Raw genomic sequence first — 16,584 nt, 5'->3', positions numbered from 1 at the left:
ATCTCGGCTCACTGTAACCTCAGCCTCCCGGGTTCCAGCAATTCTCCCACCTCAACCTCCTGAGGAACTGGGACTACAGGAATGCACCACCACACCTGGCTAATTTTTGTGTTTTTAGTAGAGCTGCGGTTTCACCATATTGGTCAGGCTGGTTTTGAACTTCTGACCTTAGATGATCCACCCAACTCAGCCTCCCAAAGTGTTGGGATTACAGGTATGAGCCACCGTGCCTGGCCTATAACTCCATGCAGTTGGTAATCTAACCATAGAAGAAAATAAGGATTAATTTACATTGATTATACATGTAAATACGTGCTTTAATTCATATTTACAGGCAACAAGCACATATTTGATTATTAAAATATGTAATTAACCCTGTCAGCAATATTCACAAAGCCGCATGCTGAAAAAATGTTTTTATTTCATCAATAGAATTTTTTTGCCAAAATAACTTTAAAACCTTCTTTAGAGTATGTTAACTTTTCACAATCATGAACTTTTTTTGGCCCCTGTCTTCAGCTTGACATTTCTTTGAGATATTTGTAGTTGCTGTACTATATTTACTTGTGATTAAATGGAACCCTCAGCTTGTTGATAATAACTTTTGACTTGTAAAGAGCAATACAAAAATTTAAATCATTTAAAGTATAACCCTTCCTTGATATCAGCCATCCAACATTATTCTAATAAAAGAATGCCTAACGTACTTTTAATGAATTTCCTTTTATATGAGAGAAAATATTTAGTAAGAGAATTTAAGATGCCCATTAGAGCATCTCATTCATAAATGTCCAGGATGTTCATCTTGCAGGACCTGATGATTAAAAAAAAAAGGGTTATGTACTGAATAGAATTATCCAGCAAGTGAATTTACCATTGGAGAAGAAAGCTCCAAAGGCATGACTACAAAGATCCTTTATTAAAACTTGGCATAGTAAAAATAAAATCTTTTTCTCTCCTTTAACAAATCTCTGTACAACAGGAAACTCACCTTTCCACCCCCCTCCCCCCCTTTTTTTTCCATAGTAGGCACATAGATGATAGAAAGGAATTTTCAGCTGAACGCTAGTTAGTGACTTTGAAGGAACTGTTAACAGCTGTTCAAGGCCAAAATAGATTACTCTGTTTTATGCAAAACCTATCAGCATTTTTGTATTGCACATTTTTTTATTTTCTCAGAGTTAATTGCTAAATGTCATCCACTCCTTCTGTTCTAGTGAGGCTGAATTTTCTCAAGATGTTTTATAACTTTCTCCTTGGAGATTTCAATCTCTGTCAAATATTCTATTTTTTTCTTAAACAGAACCTTAGAAGGAAGAACATTCCGAATGTCCCTTATGGTAAAGATAAGGAGAAACATTAATCTCCCTCTATGTTTATTTTTGATCAGAAATTTCAAGGGATGTATATATTTGAAAAAAATAGGTTGAAGCTTAAACATTTCATTCATACTCTTCTTGCCTTTTTATTTCTCTAGTCTTCCTTTACAATAGCTGTGCTTTTCTAATTCTTGGATTAAATGATCAAATTGTATCCACTGTATTTTTCTGTATAAGTCTGAAAAAATAACAGCAAGCTCATAGGTTCTAAAATACCTTTTTTCAAAAGTACTCATGCACTTTAGTGGGAGTCTCTTGAGCTCTTTCAAAAATGTCTGGGTTGAAGACATTTGTTTATATTCCTTACCTAAAGGGTATCTTCCTCTTTTCACAATGTAACTAGGTCCTTTAGTCAAAATGTCAAACACCAGCCTGTCAACAAATCATGAAATAGGTAAGTTTCCTCTGAAGGTCACGCATAGAATTGCTCATCAAAGAATTATACTCAAGGTCTTGTAGCTTGACCACTTATGTTTGCTCATTTCACATTAATTTTTTTCTTTCTTTTTTGGTAAAGCTACCATCACCCTACCTGGATTTCTCCACCTCTATGCTTGCATTAGCATCAAGTTTTTATGTTTTGAAACATAAGGGGTGCTCATCTAAACCTCCACTGCATTCAGTACTTTAAATAGGTAGAGATAAACAAAACAATACAAAACAACTCCCCAGGTGTCTCTGTTTTCTCCTCGGTTACACTGGGCAGTGGGGAGGTGGGGAAAGATGTCAGGAACTCTCAGAAAAGACAAACAAACAAAAAACCGAAAACCAAAACTAGCGAAGGTTGGGAGCTGAAAGAAGGAAATACCCTGACAATACCTGGGTGCAGATTTCCTCGGAATGAAGCTTTCCATATAGGCACCTCACATTAAAAGCTTTTTAGTTATCCCACTCAACCAGCCTCCCAAATTGCCTCAAACCTAATTACTGGACAAAGACATTGCTGCAGGTAAGTCATTGTCCCTGGAGGCTGACAGTTAAACGTCTTATTGGTTACCTTGGAGAAGTAACACACTACTTATCTGCCATGTCATGAACTCACTAGACATTTAAATATGTGGGCTAGATTCTAAAGTGTGGGCATCTGAGCAGCTGGGTACAGATTGTGGAATAAAGATTTTGGAACATTACAGAAGTAGAAAACCTATGTAGTCTCAAGAGGTCATGCCACAAAGTCAATGAGGTTACTAAAATAGGTGGCTACTAAAGTAGGTGATGATGAATTTTGTATGCTTCAGTTTTTCTAGCCTTAAAAAAAAACCTTATCCAAAGTTCAGAGTGTACACTGTATATAAATAAATAGAAAAAGTGATGATCCTTCCCAGAAAACAGAAATACTATTCCATAAATGCTACACATTTTTCAGAAGCCTTGGATGGACTGGGAAGTCTTTAAGAATAACAAGGAAATCTGAAAAATCTATTACATTGGACCACAACATTTAAAAAAGATTTTGAAAAGAGACATTCCTAAAAATGAAGGAGCTTGCTCCTGGTAGACTGTCATGGTTACTTGAGGTTGGGTTTTTCCTTCTGTTGTATCCACTGAAGATGGTGCCCAGTCTTATTGAGAGACGTTGAATCATCCTCAGATGTGTTTCCTGAATATGGAGTTACTTAACCTAACTCGTCCACCAGCTCTCTTGTATGATGAGTTATTGATAAGACTATTTTAATCTTGTTTTCCAATTTAGAAAGGTTGTATAAGATCTGTCATTATTTTTAATACTTGAATATTATTCTAGTGTATAGAGGAGCTGTAATTTAATTAACCAATCCTCTGTGGTTAGACATTTAAGTGTTATTGATTTTTCAACATTACAAATAAACTCATGATAAACATCCTTATTCAAGGATGTAAGAATGGCTCCATAAGAACTGGCTACCAGTCATAAACTCACCAATAGTGTGTGAGTGCCCATTTCCACATATCTTTATAAACACTATGATATTTGAAAAACCTTCCCCATCTGATAATTTGTATTTAATTTGCATTTCTCTGATTATTAGTGATATTAAATTTCTTTTACTTGGTTAGAACATAGGTCAGCAAACAATAGCCCACAGGCCAAATCTGACCCATGGACTGTTTTTTATACAGACCCAAGTTAAGAATTGTTTTTACACTTTTAAAGGGTTTTAAACATCAAACAAGAAAGAAAAATATGAGAAAAAGATTATATGGCCTGCAAAGCTTAAAATATTTACTGTCTACATCTTTACAGAAAATGTTTAAACCCCTGATTCAGCGTGAAATAATAGTAATTTAAAATAGCAAACGTTAGTAATCCTAACTAGAGGGCAGACACAGTGCTAAAGGCTTTGTATGTACTGCTTTATTAAATCTCTGCAGCAATTCTACCAGACAGATATTCTTTCCTATTTCTAAGCTGAGAAAACAGTTCAGAGAGGTTAAGTAACTTGCCCAACGTCTCGTCTCCTAAGACTGTACATTTAAGTACTATGCTAAATTGTATATGATTTTGTTACATTCATACATTAATTTTGAGACAACTAAAATCTCTATTAAGGCTTTATATCCAGAGACATGATGTCTCAATTTATTCACATCTTCTTTTATGTTCCTCTGTAAAGTTTTGTAGTTTCCTTTATAAAGATGCCATGTATCATTAATATTTTCCCCCAGGCATTTTATATTTTTGGTTGTATTATGAATGAGATAATTTCCCATTTCTAGATTTTCGACAGTTATTATTATCTAGGAAAGGAACTGAATCATGTTATGTTAATTCTGTAACTAGTCATAGTTTTGAATTTCCCTAATAGTTGTAGTCAAATTTCATTTGTTCCCTTTTGTGGTGTCTAGGTAGATAATAATAACAGGTTTGCTACCTCATCTATAATATTAATATTTTTCCCTGTTTAATGATTTCACCGATTGTACTTTCAGAATGATGTTAACAGGCATCCTTGTATTCAGATTCTCTTTTTTTGATACAGCCATGCTCTGTCACTCAGGCTGGGGTGCAGTCAAACGATCTTGGCTCACTGCAACCTCCATCTCCCAGGTTCAAGCAATTTTTGTGCCTTAGTCTCCCGAGTATTTGGGGCTGCAGGCGCAGCCACCATGCCTAGCTAATTTTTGTTTTATTGACCGGGTTTCCCCATGTAGGCCAGATTGGTCTCGAACTCCTGACCTCAAGTAATCTGCCTGCCTAGACCTCCGAAAGTGCTGGCCTGTATTCAGATTTTCATAGGGATGAGTCTACTCCCTATCATTCAACGAGATCCTGAATGTTGTTTTGTGATAGATTTTAAGGCATGGTAAGAAACTGTTGTCCTACCTACAGAAGAACAATACACACTGGGGTCTTTTGGAGAGTGGAGGGTGGGAGGAGGGAGAGGATCAGGAAAAATTACTAATGGGTACTAGGTTTAATACTTGGGTGATGAAATAATCTGTACAACAAATTCCCATGACACAAGTTTACCCATGCAACAAGCCTGCACGTGTATCCTTGAACTTAAAACAACAGTTAAAAAAGAAACTGTTGTCCTATTCTCATTTTACTCAGAATTTATTATTTTGAATTTTTGTAGAATCTTATTAAATACCTTTTGAGTATCTAATGAGATGATTATACAATAAGAGCAAACTATCTTTACATTCTTAAAATGATCTTTATTTGGTCACGGTGTTTGCTAACCTTTAAGAACACTGTTATGGATTCATTTTGTTTGTTTGTTTAAGGATGCTTTGTATTTCAGTCCTATATGAATTTGCTCTACAGTTTTCTTTCCTTGAAATTTTCTTTCTTCAGTAATGTTAATACTGTAAAATGAATGGTGATATTTTTCATTTCTTTAATGCTTTTGAAAACATCTTTTAAAGCATCTGTAGGAATGATTTGTCTTTCAAATGGATAATCAGTGAAGTTTGTCTATTAAAAAAATGTGGGCCCCATGTCATTTTCAGGGGTAGCTCTTCGGTAGTTCTACTTTCTTACATTCCATAGTTGTTAGATTGGATAGCAGTTTGAGTCAGCTTTGGTAATTTATTTTCATTAAAAATTTTGACTACATATTTATCATGTACAATATGATGGTTTAATATATGTATACATTGTAGAAGGCTAAATTGAGCTAATTAACGTATGCATTACCTTACATACTTTTCGTTTTTGTGGCGAGAACACTTAAAATTTACTCTCAGCAATTTCCAAGAATAGAAAACATTGTTACTAACAATAGTCACAATGGTGTACAAGAGACATCTTCAGCGGATTCCTCCTATCTAACTGAAATTTTGTATCCTTTGAGCATTATCGCCCTACTCTCCTTCTCTACCCAGCCCCAGGTAACTACTATTCTATTCTATGCTTCTATCAGTTCAGTTTTTTAAGATTCCACTAATGAGTGAGATCATGCAGTATTTGTCTTTCTGTGCATGACCTATTTCACTTTATTTAATATACTCTGGATTTATCCATGATGTCACAAATAACAGGATTTCATTCTTTTTTAAGGGTATATAATCTTCCATTGTAGATATATATATATATATGTGTGTGTGTGTGTGTATATATATATATATATGTATCTATATATATACTCACACACATATACATAGTACGTGTATATATGTGTGTATATAAATATGCAATACACACATGTACACACTATGTATATATGTACCTACACACACACACTATATATATATATCTATACCTATACACACTATACACACACACACACACACACACACACACACACACACACACACAATGTTTTCTTTGTCCATTCATTGATGGGCTTAGGTTAATTTCATATCTTGGCTATTGTAAATAATGCTGTAATGAATGTGGGAGCACAGATATCTCTTTGGCATGCTGTTCTCATTTCCTCTGGATATGTACCCAGTAGTAGTGGGATTATTGAATTATAAGCTGTTTTACTATAAATCTAAGTATTCTGTTTGCAAGTACATTTTCAACATCCATCCATTCATTCAATGTATTTTAATATATATGCATTGACCTCTCCAATGTGCTAAATTCCTGGGGATAAAATGGTGAAAAAGGCATAGACTTTGTCCTCAGGAAGCTTTTATTTTTATGGCAGAGACAGGCAGAAAACAAAGAAAAGATGAATAATCAAAATAATTACAGAATAATCCAAACAATTCAGTGGTAAGGCCACTGAAGGAAAGAACAGTGTATTGGGATAGGAATTGGCAGTGGAGGAGGTGGCTGAGAAGAAGGCAGCCATGCAGAGCTTGGGTGGCAGAGAATAATGGATACAAAAACTGCATATTCCATCTATGTGTCCTAACGTGGGAACAGAACCTAGCATGCTCTGGAAATGTTCAGAGTTGCAGAAGCTGGAGCCTGGTGAGCAAAGACATAGGGAGGCATCAGCTGTGGTAGAGCAGAGATGGTACCAGATCTTATAGGGCACATAAGCTTTGCTTATGGGTTTTAATGTTGTATGTAATGCAGTGAAAGCCATTGAAGAATATGAAGCAGGGAAATGAAATTATCCAATTTGAGTTTTAAAATATATTTTTTGACAGCTGCATAGAGAACATGTTAAGGGCCCTTTAAGGTAGAAGTAGGGAGATCAGCTAGGAAGCTGTTGGGGTAGTGGGGGTGACAGATGATAGTGGATTGGATTAGAATAATGGCCCTGGAGAGGGAGAGAACTGGAAAGTTTCAAGATGTATATTTTCATATAGAATAGAAAAGTTTGGTTGGTAGATTGAATATGGAGGTTTGAAGGAAGGAGGGAGAGGAGTAAAGGATATCTCCTAGGCTTCTGGTCTAGCCACTTTGTGCTGCTTTTTGCTGAGTTAGGGAAGACTACATGAAGTGGAACAACACTGAAGAAAATTTTGTTGGTACATGTTAAGTTTGAGATGCATATGAGATATCTGAGCTGAGATGTCAAATAGCAGCTGGACGGATGAGTCTAGTTTCCTGGAGATATAAACTGACAGTCATAAGTATATACATGGTCTTTCAAGCTATCAGAATGGGTGCTATTGTATAGGACAACAGGTAAACATATGAGGACCGAGAACAAATCCCAAGGAATTCCAACATTGAAAGTTCAGTTGGAGGTAGAGGCAGCAAAAGAGAGTGTACGGAAAACTGGGAAGTGGTGATGTTGTGAGGCTGAGCAAGGAGGACCTTAGGCGGACCATTTCTGAAGATGCGTTGCTCAGTGGTCGTCCTTCCATAAGTGACTTTCTTACTGAGGTTATTATTCTGAATCATTTCTTAGTTGGCTGGAGAAATGTAGTTACTTCTCATGGGGTGAGATCTCAGGTGGAATACTTACCGAGTAATTGATATCTGAGACAGTCTTGCTGCGTTACATATGAATAAACTTTGGTAAATCTCTAAATCCTGGATCCCAACTTCTCAAAACTCAGTTATCCTCCACATGCACATACTGTTGCTAAGATGCTTATGGTCAGTGTGAAATTCAATAATTCTACCAGGCTATTTATAATTATTATTTTTTTCTAATGACCGTTTTTTCTAGTGCAGGACAAATTATTTCTGTTCTTGATGCAGGATTTTCTTCAGTTTAGGTGTGTTTTTGTCTGTTATCTCTTTGGATATGGATTGTTTTTCATTTGTACCGGTCTTGAGAAGCACAAATTACCTGTATGTAGCGTTGTGATTGTCTGTTCTCAATCTTCTCTCTAATAATTGTCATTGGCTTTTCTTTTCCACTGTATTCTGGGAGGTTTTTTCAAGGCCAAACTCTGTATTTGACTTTCACACAGTTCATTTTGTTCTCTGGAGCTTATTAAACACTAGAAATTTTAATGAATTAAGTATTGACATTCCATTATTACCTGTTTCATTTCAAATCATTCCTGATCTGACATGCCTTCCTTTGCACTTCTCCTCACCAATTAGTTGGTTCTCTTTCATCTCTGTCCTTTGACTTATTGTCTCAATTTGCATCTTTATTTTTGTAGAAACAATGTTTTTTCCAGCTTGTATCTGAAATACTTTGCCTGCACTAAATATTATAAAAATGTTTTCTGCTTCTGACCTTGTTGACTGCAGTTAAAGATTTCTTTTACAGGCCCTATTATCTATATCTATTTTCCACTTATTTCTTCTCTTAAATAGTGAGCATTGTGACCAAGCATGAGATTATCCCTGGAAACAGGGAGAATTGTTGTTGGGTTTCCTGATTTATTTGGATACAGATGGACACCTGCCTTTAAGCAGAAATCTCAAAGCTAATTCATGATCAATTACTTGACAGAAGCAGGAGAAAAAGCGAAGTATTCACTTACCAAGAACAACGGTGCTATTGAGAAATGTTCTCTGGAGATGCTCCATTCGGTATTGCCACATGATACCTGTTCGTTGTCCCACTGTGTCCACCGCGTTGGCATTTTTCCTGGAATTTTGCTTACTCATAGAATTTTCATCTGGAAATGTTCTATGCCTCCTTAGCCCCAGAGTGTTTGAGAGGCCTTGGAGCTCCACCTTGAACTTTCTGTGATGAGTCATCTTTAGTCGGTCTTCCTTAATCTACCTAGCAGAAGTTCCTTGGTGCTTCTGACATTTTCATGACTCTCTTTTCTAGCTCCCAATGTTGATGCAGTCCTCCCATTTTATGTTATTAAAATTATTGATTTTAGAATTGGGGGAGGGCTTGGTGATTGGGGAAGTAATCATGTGCTCAAGTTCACATCATTCTCCCTGTTCTACATTATTTTTAACAATAGAATATTATACAGCCATTAAAATTACTTGCTAACTGCAATATATAAATGTTTTCTGTACTATAAACTTAATTTCATTGAAAATAGTTCCGTATATTTTAGCTCTACATATGTAAACAAAAGGGCTAAAAGTAACAGCCATAAAACATTACTCGTGGTTATTTCTAGGGTATAAAATTGTAGGTGACTTTTACTTTCTTCTTTGTAACCAGGTATATCTCTCTAAATTTTCTATACTAAATATGTATAACTTTTAAAGCTATAAAATGAACTGTCAGTTTCAAATATCATATACTCCAGGCACCAGCCACAGGGACTTTTCATTCCTTTCCTAATACAGTATATTCTTTGCTAGGTCCTAGTTTGGAAAGTGGTTTGTCTTTGTTATTGTTTCTATGTGGCATACTACAATCTTTTCTTCCCCTGAGTGGTGGGGAGCTCAAAGGGCTTAGTTAGAGTTCCCTCCCTTTACTTCCTGGGCATGTTTCTCTCTCATAAGAGAGGAAACTAGGAGCCTTCCATGTGTGCATGCCTCAGACCTTCCGTTTTACCTTATCTAGAGCAGAAAATGTTTGAAATTTCTAATATGTGGGTGACAACCTTTCTTATTTTTAGGCTGCATGTTCCCATATAAGTTTGTTTTGAGAAAATTTTGCTACAGCGTTTGAAAAACTTTGATGGGCATGCTGGTTACTCAGTGGGTGACAGTAATACATGTTGAACAAAAACTGGTATTTTTTGGGGGAAAATTTTTCTCTTTAATAGAAATGAAAGGCTATTTACTGGTACCAAAATATATATAAATTTATCAAAGGGGAAGAAAAGTTACATTTAATACGTTTCTACTATATATGTTTAAAATATTTAAAAATTTTTTGTTATGGAAAATTTGAAATATATGCAAAGATAAAGAGAATAATATAAACTCCCAGATATTCATCACCCAGCTTCAATAATTGTTATCCCCTTTCTGACTCAGGGACAGCTATACTTTCACTTTTTTTCCTATAGTATATTTCGCAAATCTCAGACATTTCACATAAGTGCTTAATATGTCTGTAACGTATAAAGACATTTAGAAAAAATTAGCCACCATGCCATTATTGCACATGACAAACCAAAGAAACAGGTTACTAATATTACCTACCATCTATTTATATTGAAATCTCCCCAATTATTTTTTAAAAAATTATTTTATAATTGGTTTGTATTATAGTTTGGATATTTGTCCCCACCCAAGTCTCGTGTTGAAGTGTAATTCCCAGTGTTGGAGGTGGGGCGTGGTAGGAGATGAATGCATCATGGGGGCAGATTTCTCATATGTGGTTTGTCCTCATGACAGTTAGTGAATTCTCATGAGATCTGATTGTTTAAAAGTGTGTGATACCTCCCATCCTTCTCTCTCTTTCTCTCTTGCTCCTTCGTTTGCCATGTGATGTGCCTGCTCCTCCTTTGCCTTCTGCCATGATTGTAAACTTCCTGAGGCTTCCCGAGAAGCTGAGCAGATGCCAGCACCGTGCTTCCTGTAAAGCCTGCAGGATGATGAGCCAATGAAACCTCTTTTCTTTATAAATTACCCAGTCTCAGATACTTCTTTATAGCAATGCAAGAATGGCCAAATAGAGTTTGCTTAAATCAGGATCTAAACAAGTTACATACACAATATCTTTGTCCTCAGGCTCCTATAACAAACCACCTTAGTCTGGGTAACTTATAAACAACAGACATTTGTTTCTCATGGTTATGGAGCCCACAAAGTCCAAGATCAAGGTGCCAGCATATTCGTTGTCTGAGGAAGGTAAACTTCCTCATAGGCTGTGCCTTCTAGCTGTGTCTTCACATGGTAGAAGGGGCAAGGCAGTTCTCTGGGCCTCTTTTATAAGAACACCAATCCCATTTAGTAGGAGATAATCTAATTACTTCTACCTGCCTCCCTGCCACCTCCTAATACAATAGCATCAGCTTGGGTTTGGGATTTCAAAATACGGATTTTGGGGAAACACAAATATTCAGACCATAGCACTCAGCATCTGGCTGATATGTCTCTCTCTCTCTTTAATCTTTAAGTGCCCTTCTACCCTCTTTGTGCCATTTATTTTTGTTAAGGAAACCTGACCACTTACCATGAAGCATATTCTATATTTTGGATTTGGCTAGTTGCTCCCTTGAAATGTTTTTAAGCCTTTTGCTATTCCTTATATTTAATGACAGTGATTTTTAAAGAAAGTTTTGTCACTGTTTTACACATCATAAAACTGTGCCTCAGAGAATTTAAGTAACTTATCAGTGGCAGAGCTGGAATTTAAATACCCATCTGCCTGATTTTAAGACCCAGACTCTCTCTACAATACCTTACTTCATAAATATATAGTTACTTGAAAAAGGAACAAGGATGTGGAAAGGAAGAAGAGAGATGGGGAAAAGCTGCAGAATTTTGTTTCCGTTGTAGAATTTTATCATGGTACAATATGAGGTAAGGAGAAACTAGAATAACTCAGTTTTTGGCTATCAGTTTGTATTCTCTTTCTTTTTATCACATACTCACAATGTCTGGAATTCAGAGGGTTTTTAAATTCTCAATAAATGATTCTGTTGCATTGAAAGAGTGAATGCGTAAGGTAGATTTTACTAAAGATCTTGTGCAGCTGGAGCAGTGTTTAACATCCCCATGCCGTGTGTATTATTTGCAAGGGCAGGTGTAACAAAGTGCCACAAACTGGATATCTTAAGAGAACAGAACAGAAATGTATTGTCTCACAGTCTGGAGGATAGGAGTCTGAAATTATGGTGTTGGTAGGGTTGATTCCCTCTGAGGGCTATGAGGGAAAGATCTGTTTTGTGGCTTGCATATGGCCATCTTGATTTACATATTGGCCTGTACACGTCTTCATATCCCAAATTCTCCTTTATATAAGGTCACCAGTTATATTGGATTAGGGACACCCGTTTTCCACACAATGACCTCATTTCAACTTGATTATTCCTATAAAGACCCTATCTCTAAATAATGCCATATTTTTATGTGCTGGGGTTTAGGACTTCAACATATGAATTTAGGAAGGATACAATACAACCCATCATAACATGTAACACATATTGTAGCACATGGATTCACAAAGCTTGTGTATTTCTTCCAGGTCCCTCTACCCTTGCCACCATCCTTCATCCTGAAACATCAAGCTTCATTACAAATGCATTTCTCTTCTTGTTTCCTGGAAGCAACTCCATACATTTCTCTTTGTCCTAGGTTCCAGGGCCCTGTTTCCAAGGGGGTTTTCAAAGCATTCAACCTACAAAGAATCCTCCTTAGGAAGATTTTTATATTAGTGTCAAGCTAGGCAAAAACTAATTGCCAGTTCCAGGCTTTTTAAATTCAGATACATGAAAACCTCGATTGAGGACAAGCTCGAGTAGTACCTAAACCTGAAAATATTTTGTGAGCCAGAAACAATCATTCTCATTTGTTATGAGGAAAAACCCAACATTCAATAAACTGTGGTTTCATCAGTTTTATACATATATTTTTTTCTTTAGATTTTATTTTACTTTTTAATTCTAGTTGTTGGCAATGTTACCAATGTTCAGCTGCTTTTATGAAAGATATTAGTTCTTGTTTTTATAAAGCTGATGAATGAAGAAGTTTACTGTTCTATTTCAGCACACTATGACTGCAATTTAAACCTGGAGGCTTTCAGCTTACACAGTGATACCTCTCCTAAGTGGATCTCCTAAGTACATTCATGCTTCTTTGAAGGGAGTAAATAAACATTGGGAACTTTGAATCTAAACATTCCAAATAAAAATGGTAAAAGACACCTTAGTGGAGGAACATAGAGTCATAAATGACCTAGAATTTCAAAATATTTTAAAGCGTGTGGAATAACTTTTGACTTAAAAAGATTTTATTATCATTTTTTTTTAACCTGGAGTTACTTAAGCTAGTATTCCTTGAAGTACTTTTCCTGGCTATCCAGGAAAAGAGGGCAAGTTCAGAAGTGGGTCAGTTGTTAGGTAGATACTAAGAATTAAAAAGAATGCTACAAATAACCCACAAACTGGATCATCTGTGTGAATAATCTAGAGTTGTCTGAGCTTAGAATTAGTGAAATCTAGTGACTATAGGAGTATTTCACATAATTTGTATAGGAAAGAAAATCTTCTGCAATATACAGAAATCCAATCATTTTTGATCTGTTATTTTCTCTCAAGAAACCTCGCACACATCAATGAAGTTTCAGTTAAAAACAGCACTCTAGGAATAAAGCTCCTCCATTATCTCAAGCTCTGCCACTATCCTGCATGTCAATACTCAGACCAGAAACCTTTTTCTAAGGTTGATGGATGCACTGTGTCTCAGTGTGTATGTGCCTATAGTTAGATTTTGCTTTTAAAAAGGAGCCATTAACCGTGCCTATTTCAAAGTGTTTTCCCTTTTTTATCTGCGCTATCAAGCTGATGTTTAACTATTTCACAACATGTATTTCTCTGAAGTGTAGCAAAGGTGAACCAGAATTCTCTTTAGCACATGAATTTTATTTTGAATGATGTAGAAAGTGTCTCCCATATGTTCAGAAAAGTAAATTATTATAGAGATTTTTTTCCCTCAAGTCTGATAACTCAGAGGACAGCAATCTGGGGTCTAGAAAACTGTAACTGATATCTAGATATTACCAGTATCTAAAGCTAGTCTCTTTGGTTGAACCATATAAAATTGCCAATACTATACCATTCTTTACCATATTTCATATGTGATATGGTCTGGCTCTGTGTCCCCACCCAAATCTCACCTTGAGTTGCAATAATCCCCACATGTCCAGAGAGGGACCTGGTGGGAGGTAATTGAATCATGGAGGTGGGTTTTCCCGTGCTGATCTCGTGATATTTGATGGTTTCAAAAAGGGGAGTTTCCCTGCACATACTCTCTTGCCTGCTGCCATTAAGATGTGCCTTTGCTCTTCCTTTGCCTTCTGCCATGATTGTGAGGCGTCCCCAGCCACATGGAACTGTGAGTCCTTTAAACTTCTTTCCTTTATGAATTACCCAGTCTCAGGTATATCTTTATTAGCAGCATGAGAACAAACTAATACAATATGGTTCATAATAATTTCTTTAATTTAAAGAATTATATGTTATATTTTGACTATAAATAGGAAAGAAATGTTACTTAAAGGCAAATAGAACAAATAAAGAGTAACAGTTTTTTTAATGAAAAAATAGATTTTATTAACCACTTCTGTGACTTAGTTCATAATTTTAAGAAGCACACCTTAATGTCAGAGAATGAACTTTTGCATTGGTCCAGTCTAAATGTAATATACAAAATTTCATGATGGCAGGGGTTTACATTTATTCATAATTAGTAAATAATCATAGATAATTTCAGACCTCCATTCGTGTTATGAAGCACATTAAATAGAATGATATGGTGGGGAATGATTAGGGACTACTGTTGCTCAGGTGGTCTGGAAAGGTCTCCCTGAGGATTTGAGGGATGATTTTAAGAGATTGAATTTGAGCCCTTAGTCATGAGAATGAGGCAATGATATAAAGATTGGAGGAAGATCCTTTTAAGGAGAAGGAACCGAAAGTGCGAGGGCTGTGAGATGGGAATGAACTGGGGCCTTTGAGGGAGAGAAGAAAGATCACTGTGTCTAATCAACTGTTCTGAGAAATTCATGAGACAAAGGCAGACTGTCTGCAAATAGTTGTTGAATGGCTGACTGACGCAAAAGCCCTGGGCATGTGACTTAATATTGCTGAATCACAGATTCCTCATTTATAAATGGCAAGAATTCATAAGTACCACAACAGCTTTTTTGGACAATGATAAAGTATAAAGGGCATGTGACAGACACAAAGTAAATCCTCAATAAATGCAGAGCTTTCATTTTAGGCTTGTTGTTTTCAGGCAACCAAACCTTTAATGAACACTTTAGTGCCTAGGCCAGCAAAATTAATGAATCATATAATTTTTGCCTGAATAACATTTATAATTTTCTTGAGGGTATAAAATAAGCTTCTAGACTGCACAGTACCAACAAAATAAAAGTACAAAGAAGGCAGGGAAAAGTGTAGTGGAAATAACCTTGGGGAGATAAAAGAGAGTCATTTGGGAGATATGTAATTTAACTGGCCTTGAACATTAAGACCTTTTCTTTAAAGGGCCTTCTAGGAGGGAGTGTAAAAACAGGAAAAAACATAGTAGTAAGATTAAGAATGGCCTATTCAGGGGAATAGGGAAGAGGAGCGAGGTTGTTCTGATTAGCAGAAGCATGTTTCAGTGACCGGGAATAATTGGCAAAATGTGTAGCTAAGGAAATTGAGGGCAAAAAGATCTAAGAAAGCAAAATCTTGAAAGTGAGGAAGAAGAGCCTGAACTTGAAGCAGTAGGTGTCAGTATTTCCTTAAACAGCATGCCAGGAAGGCGTATGCTGAACAATTGGAAGAAACGAGACCTTGAAAGGAAAGGGTTTGGTAGGATAAGAGCCATAAATCTAAAATGGAAGAAGCACATATGAAGGACAACTTGAAGGGATTAAGCAACACTTAGTGGCAACATTTTTATTTTGACAATATAGCTACCATGAATTAAGGATGATAATTTCAAGAACTAGACTAACTGCTGCACATTTGTCATCTCTATTAATCTAATGACCTAGGGACCATTATTCACGTTTTACAGATGAGGAAGTAAAGCTCGCAGAGATTAAGATATTTTTTAAAAAATAATATTTGGGTCTCTTCACCATTGCTAATGGATATCCATGCCTCCTAGAATAAATCAAGATGCTTCTTTTAGCCCTGAAAATCTTAGAAGATTAAGATGAGTTTAGAAAGATTAAAATAGGTTGAGAAGTCACAGCAACAACCACAAGAAGGCTGGGCAATTTTGTAGCCTGCTTCCTCTTGTAATTTATCAGTTCTTCATTATGGAGCTTTTCTATCCTGACTGGTGACCACAAGGAGAGAACAGCACTGAGAAGCAATGTCAGTGGATGAGGCTTTTCTTAATTACTTTGGTTGTCAAGGCTTAAGTTATGTTACATTAGTAACAGAATTCTATCTTTATATTTTCTATAGGGACCACTGTTACTCAGGTGGTCTGGGAAGGTCCCCCTGAAGATTTGAAGGATTGGATTTTAAGAGATTGGATTTAAGACCTTAGTCATGAGAATGAGGCAATGATATGAGAATCAGGATACACGCACACACACACACACACACACACACACACACACCCCATATAGATTTTTTGGCAAATATCTAATATAAATATACTGCTGTGGTCATAGATAATCAATGGTAGGGTGTGCCTTTTGATTGGTTTTGTTCTTCTTGTTTGATCCATTCAAAGTTGAGCCTCTGAAGTTTCCAGAATAAATATTAACTAATTAGGTGATAAATTATGAGATGTCACTGACATGCAGGGCACTATAGTAGGCACTATGAATAAAACAAAAATGGCCTTTTAAGAAGCTTATACACTTAAGCA

The 16,584-nt window shown here is 36.1% G+C and overlaps 1 long non-coding RNA gene across 1 annotated transcript; it reads right to left on the bottom strand.

Moving 5' to 3' along the window:
- Positions 1-789: 789 nt before the first annotated feature.
- On the bottom strand, positions 790-8,776 carry LOC131383322 (uncharacterized). Its single transcript, XR_009213287.1, has 3 exons — positions 8,658-8,776; positions 1,687-1,751; positions 790-814 (listed from the first exon to the last, which is right to left on the bottom strand). It is a non-coding gene; the product is annotated as an uncharacterized LOC131383322 (long non-coding RNA).
- Positions 8,777-16,584: the final 7,808 nt, after the last annotated feature.

Source organism: Hylobates moloch, unplaced genomic scaffold (assembly GCF_009828535.3).
Source record: "Hylobates moloch isolate HMO894 unplaced genomic scaffold, HMol_V3 SCAFFOLD_4, whole genome shotgun sequence".
Classification (NCBI taxonomy): domain Eukaryota; kingdom Metazoa; phylum Chordata; class Mammalia; order Primates; family Hylobatidae; genus Hylobates; species Hylobates moloch.
This window is presented reverse-complemented; position numbering and strand designations above follow the sequence as displayed.